Genomic DNA, 12,102 nt, shown 5'->3' on the forward strand with positions numbered 1-12,102 from the left:
GCCATTTGAAGTACATGAGGAAATCTACATTGATCCCAATATTTGCATCACCACCAGCTTCCTAAGAACCTGATTGGAGAGAGAGAAAGAGAGAGAGAGAGAGAGAGGGAGAGAGAGAGAGAGAGAGAGAGAGAGAGAGAGAGAGAGAGAGAGAGAGAGAGAGAGAGAGAGATTTTGAAAGTTATCTGTATATCTGTATATATGTAATGATATTAGATATTACTTCTTGGAAGTTTCCCCTCCAGAGAAACAGTAGGAACTGTTGTAAGAGAGAAAGTCCATACCCTCTTTTCTTCTTCGGAACCTTTTGTCTCCCTGCATAATAATGGCTAGTCCCAAAGCATATGCAGAAACACCTCCATTCTTCAGTTTTGTTTTCCCATCAAGCACTAATTCTCAGAGCCAGAGATTGTTTCTGAATAGCAAATGTATTTTCATTTCAATTTCTTATATCAAGCAGATACTTTCCCTTGCTTCATCTATTTAGTAAGGAACAGGCTTCCTGCCTTCTATATAATTCCCTTCACATTCATTTCCTAGGTTTAATGGTCAGGCTGCCTTCAGCAGCCAGCAGTGTGTGGTTAGAAGGGAATCAAAGGCACACATTCCAGATGAGGAAATGGGAGCCTCACAATTAACCTGAATGATGGCAGGAAGACATCTTTAAAACAGTACTTACATTGGTGATTGGGGGAAAATATGCTAGGGTGTTACGTGTTTGTGGTTTACATGTGGCGGCAGAACCATTTTGGCACTTCCCAGATTCAGAAAGTAGAGAACTTTCTCTTTTCTCTGCTTAAATGCAGAAGTGTAATATTAGAAAATCAGATCCCTAACTTCTTAGAGATGGAAGGGGAGAGAGGAGGGATAATGACAGCAATTTAAAAATACTGACATTTTGTTTAAAGTGCTCAATATTTCCCTCTAATTAATTCATAAATGTAATTTATCAAAACTTTTAGCATGTTCCCATTGATAAGCTATTAAGAGTTTTCTAGCTTAAAAAAAGATTGTCTCCAAAATTAAAAAAAGTCTTTATTTATTCATGCCCTAATATATTTTTGTATTCTTTTGGCCCCGGGATTATTGAACAACATTCCAAAGTATATAGTTGCTTACTTGCATGTTCCTTTATTCATTTCCTAAGCCTTTATTCAATGGACACTTGGTACAGAATTTACTTGAGTCTGAGGTTTCAGAAATGAATAAGGAGTTCGTGTCTGGTGGAAAAGGAAGACAGGAAACATAATTTCAACCATAATGAGATATTTAAGAGTAGTTAATACAGGAAGAAAAATTGATAAGTGAATGCATAGGAAAGAGACTACCCAAGAATTAATAAGATAGATTTGCTTTTATCCCAGTGAAGTTTCCCCTTGTGTATATGGTCTCTCATTGTGTCTAAGTTTAAGGCAGTCTGCCTTCAAGTAAGCTGCTACATTTGAACAATTGCCCTTTGCAATTTGAGAACAGATATAAAGTTGCTTTTAGTAAATGACCCATAATGATACTGGTTGTTTTTTGTTTTTTTTTTAGTACAGTCTATCTTTTGTTGGTGGTGGTGTTGTGAGGCTTGAACTTTGGACTTGGGCGACAAAGATGAGCCAAGACATTACATTGTGGGTAGTAAATATGAGGATATGAGGATTCGATAGAAAATTTTGTTTGGCACCTAATACATATGTACACACACACACACACACACACACACACACACACAGCATTGGTTTTGATGAAGCCTTTCACACTTCCTATAGGTTAGGATTTTAAAAGACAGGAAAACTGTAGTCATCTAGTCTTTAAGTTTCTTACCTGATTGTTTACCATTTTATTTAGAAGAACTCACATGGCACTTGTTACAAACAAGCATATAGGAGGTTTGGATAAATCCTGTGTGAAACATATCATAAGTTGCACATAGATTGCTTTTCTGATATATATCTGTACATCAAAATAGCAGATGAAGATTAACAGTCCATACTTTAATTAATTTGAGTTTAACAGTTGCTGGTTTTATGTAGGTCTGAAATAAACCTTTTGAAAGAGAAATAAACCTTTTGAATATGGCCAGCGGCAAGCTGTGCTTGGCATACTTCAACCTCTAACTTCCTACCACCCTACTTTTATTCCTTCACCTTTACCTTTAAAATTTTGTCATGAAACTGTTAAGTGCTCATTCTTAGAAATTTAATTGGAATATGGTAAAATGAAAATGTAAATTATGTATCATCTAGCCACACAACCTATTATGTATGAAATTGAAATGCTTCTGAATATGTTATTGCTTAAACTATTTTTCCACTTGGTTATAATGTGAAGATTTTCCCTGCCACTAAATAGTCTTCAAAAATGTGACTTTGTGACTTAGAAAAATTCATATTAAGTGAAGTAAGGTAGACTCAAAGGAACATAGGCTCAATGGTTTCCCTTATTTGTCATAATCAGTAGAAATCATGGGCTTTCCTAACAGAGATTTACAATAGAACAAAACCTAGATACATAAGGCCATATAGTATGACACTAAATGTAAGGACCTCCAGGATATAGAAACAAAAGCCATGTAATGAGTGATTGTTGTCCTTAATGTACTACGTTATCTCTCCTCTCTTTTGCTGTCCCTTGGTTATCTCATATTGGTACAATATTTCACCTTGTTATCTGATATATTGGATATATTTGGTTATTTGAAATTGGATAGGGAAGGGGGGAAAACAAGATGAGGGACGGGGTAGGGGGACAGAAATGGGGACCAAGACATGAGAAAGGGATCAATGTTTGTGAAGTAATGCACCCTCTATCTGATGAATATAATGTAACCCTTCTATTAATTACAATAAAAAATATATGGAAAAAAACTGGCTCTCAAAGAGAGTCTACCAAAAAAAGAAAGAAAAAAATGTGACTTTGTTATTTAATTTAATATTTAATAATTGGTTAACCTACTTTCTAGAAAGAATGGTGTTTAATACACTTTACTTTCTAGACAATATTCAACAATCTATTTATCATTTACCATTATTGGATATTTAAATTGTTTTAATCATTTCTTTGTAGAGTTATATTTTTTATTATATTTAACTAGTATACAAAGGAGCTGACTTTCACTACAGCAGTTTGAGTACACTGCATCTTTATCAATGTCATCCCTTTCAACATCCTCACCCACCCTCCCAACCCACTCCTTCCCTTACTTAATTTTAGCTTGTGTATTTAATATGGGGTAGGGGTTTTTTTGCCTTTTAACAATGCATTTATATAGACAATGCATTTTGATCTGTGTCTATATAAATGTACCCCTTTTATTATATTTGTCAATTCTGTAGTATATACAATGAATTCTTGTCTGCATCCCCCTTTCCCTTACCCCTCTTTAATTCTTCTCCCCCTTTCCCCTAGGCCCCACTCACCACTCTTGAAAGTATTCATTTTTGTATACGTTGTTGGGCTTTGACTTTTTAAAGAATGATATTATTTGCATTCTCCATAGAGACTATTACACTTCAGTTAATTCACTTGTAATCCCTTGCTTATCACCCACAGTGTTTACTTGTAGATTTATTGAAACATTCTAGCTGCCACAAATGAGGGAAAACATTCAACCCCTGTTTCTCTGGGTCTGGCTTAAATGGCTTCATATAATTTTTTCCAAGTCTTTCTATTTACTTATGAATGGTACAATACCATTTGTCCTGATGGGTGAATAGAAATCCATTCTGTATATATACAACATTTTCTTGATCAATTTATCTGTTGAGGAGCACCTGGGCTTATTCTATATTTTAGCTCTGATAAATAATTTTGCAATGACATGGTTGTGCTAAGTAGCTATAAGTTATTAGCCCATTTATTCATTGTGTCATTATTTCTTTGAGGGTTTATTGCTGGGGGGATTAGCTTTTTAAGCTCTAAGTATATTTTGGATATTAGATCCTTTTCTGATATATAACTGGTGAAAATCTTCTCCCATTCTGTGGGCTTTCTATTTAGATTATTAGCTATGCCCTTTTGCCAGGCAGAATCGTTTAAGTCTGATGTAGTCCCATTTATCCAGTCCTTCTTTGACTTGTTGTGATTCTGGATCTTTACTTAGAAAGTTTCAACTTGTGTCCTAGTGTTCCCTTTTCCCTTCCTGTAGCACTTGCATGCTTTCTGATGTTATATTGAGGTCTTTGAGGATCGCTTTTCAGTCTTTTGCATGTGGATAGCATTTCTTATGTTACTATAATGTAATAGCACAAATTATAGCATAAATTATAATATCATAAATTAGTATTTTTCCTTTTATTAATCCTTCATAACATTACTATTATTATTATTGGAGGAGTTGAACAATCTGTTTTAAAAATACATTTTTATTATTTTTAAGTAGTTGTGCAAGGGAGTTGCCATTCATCAAAACTGATTATGAATATAATACATCTAAGTTTGGTTCCAAATTTTATATTTCTCCAAATGGATAGTTAATATGCTTAGTAAATATCAGTGGGCTGTTTTATACAAACTTGGCATTGGCCCTGTTAAACTGTTTATTTGCTTCTTTTTACCACTTTGCTAATACATTTTGTTTTATTCTTTAATTATGAATTAAATTGTAATTAAAGAAGCACACTGGCCACTAATATTTCTTCTTTATGAATTTCCTATACTTTATATTGTCATGCCCTCCTTTTCCTAACTTGTAAATATTTTTATGTGGAAGAAATAGAAAGTCTTTACTAGAAAGTATCATCCTGAGTTTGTTCCAGCTTTGTCAGTGGGCTCCCACCTTTATGAGACTTCAGAGAGAAAGATGTTTCCTTTTGTTTTCTATAATCAAATCAAATATATATATATATATTAGTGTTTCAAATAACATTTAAACATCTTTCAAGGTGGTCCTATGATTTCTTTCTTTTTCTTTTAATATGAGAGCTTGCAGAGTTTTAAACATCAACTAGCCTTTTGGTTGCTTTCTGTTTTATTCTGTCAGCATAGACCTAAGAGTGGATTGCTAGTATCTCATTTGTGATTTTGTATTTTATTTGTAAGGGAAAATTTGATGTCTAAGGTTTGGGAGTTTTTTGGGCTTTTTTCTAACATGAACAGTTTCACACAGAGGAGTTATATTACCTTTGTAAAATGATCTAGGTAGCTTTTTAATCTCCCCTTGTACTTCATAACAATTTCTAGAATGTAGTAATTACTTCTTTGTAGAGATTTTAAACATCCATGAAAACATCTAGCTTGGTGTTTTATGTGAGTAATTCTTTAACACATTTTTTAAACTTCCCCCAATACACAGAAATCTTTGGAAAATGAGATTTTTCTCCTTTCTTGAACTTGGAACATGTGCTGTATTTTTCTATTTGAGATTTTCAAATTTTAGTATACTTTACATCTTACCTTATATTTACTAATTCTATTTTCTAATGCACTTATTTCTACTTCATGATTTTCTTCTTTAAAACACCTGAAGCAAGGCTACTTTTTGAATTACTTATTTATTTCTCTTAATTTTAATAATATTTAATAATGTAATTCAAGGATAAGTTAGTTTTGATATATCTTCAGAGCTGATGGTATCAATGTTGTTATTTTTTTTCTAGATAACATAAAATGTAAACTTCTTTTCTGCTGTGCCCAAGAGTGATTCACATAGCTATTATTTTAATTTTCAAGGAATTCCATTTCTTCACTTAAATGTTTCTTTTCAATATATAATTTTAATGCTTTGCCATTAAAATTGACATAGTTAATGGTAACTTTTATCATTTAATGCAAGTTTAAAATTTTTGGATTGGTAGTTTTTATTGTGTAGTAAGTGTTTATTGAATGCTTATACTATCTTGATCAACATTAAGGTGCTAGGAACTTAGCAAGAATAAAACAGATCAAAATCAAAATCTCTGCCTTGTGTTTATATACTGGTAGACAACAAGCACCTATGTACACAATATGTCTTTGCATATAATTCAGAACCGATAATTGCATGTGCAATAAATTTAATAAGTAGCTTCACGGGGGAAAAAGGTCATTACCATATTTAATGTAAAATTCTCTATTAAAATCTACCCAGTGGAGCCTTGGGGACTGTAATCCTGGACACTGGAGAGATAATGATGAGCAGGATCATGGTTTGAGGCTAACTTAAACAGAGACAGTCATTTCACCCAGGAGCTGGATGTGGTGATGTGTGCCTATCACATACCATGTCACACACATAAGAAGCACAAATAGGACTGTGGTCCAGGTTAGCCCCACCACAAATGTCAGAACTCATTCAAGAAATAATGAAAGCTGAAAGCACTGAAGGAATGGCTCAAATCAGAAAATGCTTCCCTAGCAATTCAAGGTCCTAGGTTTATATCTCAGCCCTGAATTATCCCCATTTCACAAATACTTTATGTATGAGGAAATGAATATCCTACCTAAAATATGATAACATAACATAATATTGCTATATTGCTTCAGATATGATAAATTGGTCAATCAATCAATAGGTGAATCTTTTTTTTTTCTTTTCCAGTCCCAGGGCTTGAACTCAGGGCCTGAGCAGTAATTGGGCTTTCTCAAGGCCACTTGAGCTACAACACCACTTCTGGCTTTTTCTATATATATGGTACTGAGGAATCAAACCTGAGTCTTTGTTCATGCTAGGCAAAGTCCTGGCCCCAATAGATAGATCTTCATATAAAAACACAGAAGACCCTTAGTCACTGCCTCATGAGCTATGTGGTTTCTGAGGCCTTTTAACATCTCCTATTTCTGTTTTTCAGACAGTCTCATATAGAAGGTTGAATGGTGATATTTGATTCATCCAGAAGCATTTTCTTCCATGGAAATAAGTAACTCATTTCAGTCTGTTATGATGCATTCTTATTGTTTCTGACATTTTCTTTGTGGCTTTCTGTTTTATTGCCTTTTTCTGTGTTCTCTTTCTTATCCAATGCACTATATTTTCTTTGATCACTTTTTAAATATTTGCAGTTATACTGGCTTTATATTTTGAAACAAATTCTTTAGTCTGCTCTAGTGATATGAGAAAATGAAATTATCTCAGTGGAGGTCTTTCTATGTCACTTAAATAGAGTAAGATGATGGTATATTGTCACAACTTCTTCTCACACTTTTTAACCTGTGGCATTTGAGACCCAGTCATGTTCTAAAGAAGGCTATGTGTGTCTCATTTTACTGTTTTATGTATGATCTGCCATGCAAGGATTACATTAAGCCAAGTCTACTGCTTCGTTATGTGACATTTTCATTGTTGAATTCTTTCTCATTTTGAACAGTTTCACTTCAAGAAGAATATATAGATAGTATATTTCTAAGTCCTTGAAATCTGAAAATGTCATTTACACATAACACCCAACACCTATAACAATGCCTAATGTGAAGTACAGAAATATTTGTTTAATGGATGGCTTGCCTTCTTCTCTATGGTTTTCTTTCCCCTCAAAAATTCCAATATCACTTGGGCAAGGTAGCTCACGCCTGTAATCCTAGCTACTCAGGAGGCTGAGATCTGAGGATCAAGGCTCAAAGCCAGCCAGGGCAAAAAAGAACCTGAGACCCTTATCTCTAATTAACCTCTAGAAAACAAGAAGTGGGGCTTGGCTCAAGGGTAGGGCAGTAGCCTTGAGCTGAAGAGCTCAGGGACAGCACCCAGGCCAAGTTCAAGCCCTATGATCCACAAAAAAAAAAAAAAATCCAATATTTTTTGGTTTCTTATATGGGGAAGGAGGCATCTATGGCTGGCCTGACTTTTCTTACTTTCTAAGATTATTTTCCTCTACTTAAATGTTAGAGGTTACTTTAGTCAAGATTTTCACCCAAATTTGTTTGGGTGTTGATCTTTTTTTGTTCACTTTTCCAGAGCCCAGAGCCTTGTTAACTCTCTCTGTTGCATGAGTTGGCCTCATGTTGATTCTAGTTTGTTTGTTTGTTTTTTACTTGAAAACATAGATCCTGTTCCTTAAATGAGATAGCTGGAATTCTTAAGAAAACAACTAGGCAGGTATCTAGAGAAATCTTTTCATTTCAAAACAAGTAGCCTGGCTGAGATGGACTCCTACTTGCTGGATAGAGGTTCTGCAGATGAAGACAGGGAGGGAATGATACCTGGCAGAGAAATTTGCTTTTGTTCAATTTCTCAGATGGTTCTGCTGAATGCACTGTACAAAGATCATCTTTCCATGTGTGGCTTCTGTCTCAACCAGCCCTATTATTCTGAGTTAGCTGTGACTGTGACTAACTCTACTTTTTACCCTCATGTTATTGCATGTTACTCAAGAAAGAAAGCATTCTCTGTCTTCTATACTTTTTGCCTAGAGTAGCCACATAGAGAATGCTAAGCCTTCCAGGGATGCTTTTAGTATTTCACCTTTCCTAAGAAAGCCCCATGCTGACCTCCCAAATAGTCTCATAACCTTTTGTCTAGCCTCTGTGCCTGAAATGAAGCAGCATTATTCTCTATCTGCTTCCCAGAAAGGCTGGATGTCATCTGGCACAATATCCCTCTAAGTATGGCATCACTCTAACAGATAGTCCTCAGTGTCCAGGACTGGGGCTAATTCTACCTAGTGCTTTTGGTTATCTCAACCAGAATCTAGAAGACATATAATAAACTTCCCATATTGCTATAGAATCTAGAACGAAGCCCAAAGTGCTCAAACTGGTTAAGAATAAAAGATTTCTTTTTTTCTTTTTCTTTCTTTCTTTTATTTTATTTTTTTTGATGTTGTTGTTGGTTATGGGGCTTGAACTCTGGGCCTGGGTGCTGTCCCTAAGCTCTTCATCTCAAGGCTAATGCTCTATCGCTTGAGCCACAGCACCACTTCCAAGAATAAAAGATTTCTAAATGATAAACAATAGCAAGATGTAGGACAACTTCATTGCATCACAAAGACCATTTACCTGGCTGCATCTTCCTCTTTCACACACAGTAAAACAGTGCGTGGCTAGTGATAGGACTGGAAACACTGGGGCTTTTTTTTTTTTACCTTTACACTATTAAATCCTATTTTTTCTCTAAAAGGTCCTGAAAAAAGTGAGAGATGGTATGTAAAACTTCCAAATTGCTTTCCCACAAAGAGGAACTCTGCAAAATGTAATAGCAAAGCCAGTCTGCTGGTTATGTGTCAAGGTAATTTTAGGAAAGCTAGAAAATTAAGCCACGGAAATTCAAAGGTTTGGAGGGGTTGGATGTTTGTTTTTATTTTTCACATTGACAATGTGAAAAATAATTAGACTACAATGCTGAGTGTTTTGCATATGTATCTCCCTGTGCATATACAGAAGATTTGGTTTCTCTGTCAGCCTGCATCATTGTAATTGTTGAAAATGAAAAAATAAAGTCCCTGCTATAAACAGAATATTGGTTGCTGACTTTATTAGCTCCTCAACTGAGGGCCTCAGTGCATATGCTAATCTAATGACAGAGCCATATTTGTACAGCAAGCAATTCTCACTGTAGATTTAGAACAGAGCCTATGGGTGACACCTAGCATTATCAAAGCTTTGTTCCTTCTGGCACTGAATTAATATTCACCCTAGATATTGTTGACAAATCAAGCTCAGTAAGAATTTCAGCTAAGAATCTGAATGATTCCTTCATTTCTATAGGTGGGACTTTTCTGCTTCTGCCTGTACACAGTCCTAGGGAAGCGCAGGAAACTCTGGAGAGTCCTTTTTCCGAAGTTCTGTAGGAATCTCCTGCTGAGTCTCAGGGTCTAGGAACCATTTCCTAATGATGAGCAGAGAAGTTAGTCACCAGTTGATTATTTATAGGAACTCATTGAATCCTTCAGTATGATGACCTAACTGGCCAGTGATTACTGCCTGGATTACATTATGACTGTATTATTAGAAGATGGCAGAAAGTGGGAGGTGAGGCCTACTTGGAGGAATTAGGTTACTGAGGGCCTCTCCTGAAAACATGCCTCTGTCCCCTGCCCAAACTCCCCTTAGAGAAGAGGCTTCTGTGAGGTGAACAGCTTTCCCCCACCATGTCCTTTCTCCATTTGTTCCTGCCTTGCTACAGGCCTAAAAGCAATGGAACCAGGTGACCATGTGCAGAAATCTCTGAAAACATGAGGCAGAATAAATCCTTCCTCTCTTAAGTTCTTTTCTCTCAGATATTTTTGTCACAAAGGTAAAATCTGGCTAACATACTCCCATATGTCAAGAATATATAGAGTCCAACTTGTATTTCCTCACCAGTACTGGTACTTTTCAGAGATAATTCTGAATATAGATCCATTTCACAGTTTGTTCTGATCTCTTGTTTCCTCTCAGATCCATCCCTGTCCCTCTATAGCCTCATAGTCATACTGTAGGTCTATTGTGAGAGAGTGTGTGTGATGTGTGTGTTTTGTGTGTCTGTATGTGTGTGTGTGTGTTATGCTGTTACTAGTCTGTCATTCAATCATTGCCTTCTACCTTGTGATAGCTTTAAAAATCAAAAGATATGTAATATGTAGCACCTGTGTGTGTGTGTGTGTGTGTGTGTCTTTGTTTGATTTGTCACAAAGTCTTACAGACAGATGCAAACAATAAATCCTCTTTTGCAACCCAGAACTTATTGTGGAGTATGAGTTTTTGGTACATGTAAGAAGGAATCTGATTCCTGCAATAGTTGATAATGATGAGGGTTTGTTAACTCACTCAGATTGGCCCTGAGAATAAAGTTGATGTACAAACATTAAAAAAAGAAATAGGGCCGGGGGGGGGGGGGTTGACCTAATGGTAGAGTGCTTGTCTAGCATGCACAAAGACCTGGGTTTGATTCCTCGGTACCATATACATAGAAAAAAGCCAGAAGTGGTGCTGAGGCTCAAGTGGTAGAGCTCTAGCCTTGAAAAAGTCCAAGGACAGTGCTCAGGCCCTGAGCTCAAGCTCAGGACTGGCAAAAAAAAGATACAAAGCTTAAGCTTATTACAGTGCTGTAAAGTGGAGTTTTACAAAAAGTGGTTGCTTCCCTGTGCAACCAGAAATAAACCAATGAGAAAGCCTGCAGAAGCTCGAGGACCATACGTGTGATTCTCCAACTTGCTAGCATGCTCAACTTCAATGTCAAATTGCTCATCTTCTGTTTATGGCACTTACTGCCTGGCCATATTTCCATTTTTAGCACACATGACAGATGCCTCATTCCATATTACTACCTTTTTTTAGGTCTAGTCTTAGTGAGGAAAATAATGGAAGACGCTAAATTAATTGGCTTGAAGAAAATCTAAGTTCATAACATTACCACTTTATTTCTTTGTCTTTAATAATTATTTTTGTGTAGTTTATAGTTTTTAAGGTATACAACCTGCTTGAAGGCAGTATGATATGAGGGAGACCAATATGCAGCAATAGCAAGTAGTAATTTAAAACTAACTAAATCGTTCTTGTATTTATGTGCCCATACCCCCTTCCCAGGTAAATTTGGTTTGGAAACATAAATGGTCACTGAGACTTCACTTGGCTTTCAGATGGTGAGAAAGCAGGAGGTTTGCAGCTATAAATAAAACAGCACAAGAGTAGAACCACCATTAAACACAGCAAGTGTAACAATAATGAAAGTTACCTTGAACAAATCAGTTCCCAGGGTGGCATTCATTTCTTATTGATAAATATGCTTGATACAATGAAGTACAGCTTCCAGAAAGATAATGGAGCAGATAATTAAACAATCTATTTGGAAACATAAACACACACACACACACACACACACACACACACACACACACACACACACCACTGCAAGGAGCACTGGTTAGCATTAGTCATGTCGATACAACCTAACATGATTTTGCAAAACAGTTTCTAACCTCTGAAAGGGGGAACAAATAGAAAAGTCATTCTGAGTTGAAGTAAGGTTTTGTATTTTGTGGTACATGACTCACATCCATAAAGGATGAGCTTTGCTCTTAGCTCTTTCATATGTGTGGACTAGAGTTTGAGGGTGTTGACAAAACAAGTCATTAATGTCTCAGTTTCGGTGGGCTTCCACATAACTCAGTAAATCTTCTCTGTGGTGGTAACTGGCCAGGGCAGTAAAAGCCTTGACTAACTCGTGCTTCTTCTGCCATATGAAATCTCTAAGAAGGCAGCCACTAGACCCACCCTGCAGCTTCC

The 12,102-nt window shown here is 36.0% G+C and overlaps 1 protein-coding gene and 1 non-coding gene across 4 annotated transcripts in view; both read left to right on the forward strand.

Moving 5' to 3' along the window:
• Window positions 1–12,102, forward strand: part of Pard3b (par-3 family cell polarity regulator beta) — a 963,936-nt gene that overhangs the window by 867,376 nt on the left and 84,458 nt on the right. The window lies entirely within an intron of this gene.
• On the forward strand, window positions 10,475–10,602 carry LOC150048671 (small nucleolar RNA SNORA40). The gene has a single exon (XR_016539193.1). It is a non-coding gene; the product is annotated as a small nucleolar RNA SNORA40 (small nucleolar RNA).

Source organism: Megascapheus bottae, chromosome 21 (genome assembly GCF_031878675.1).
Source record: "Megascapheus bottae isolate mThoBot1 chromosome 21, mThoBot2.hap1, whole genome shotgun sequence".
NCBI lineage: Eukaryota > Metazoa > Chordata > Mammalia > Rodentia > Geomyidae > Megascapheus > Megascapheus bottae.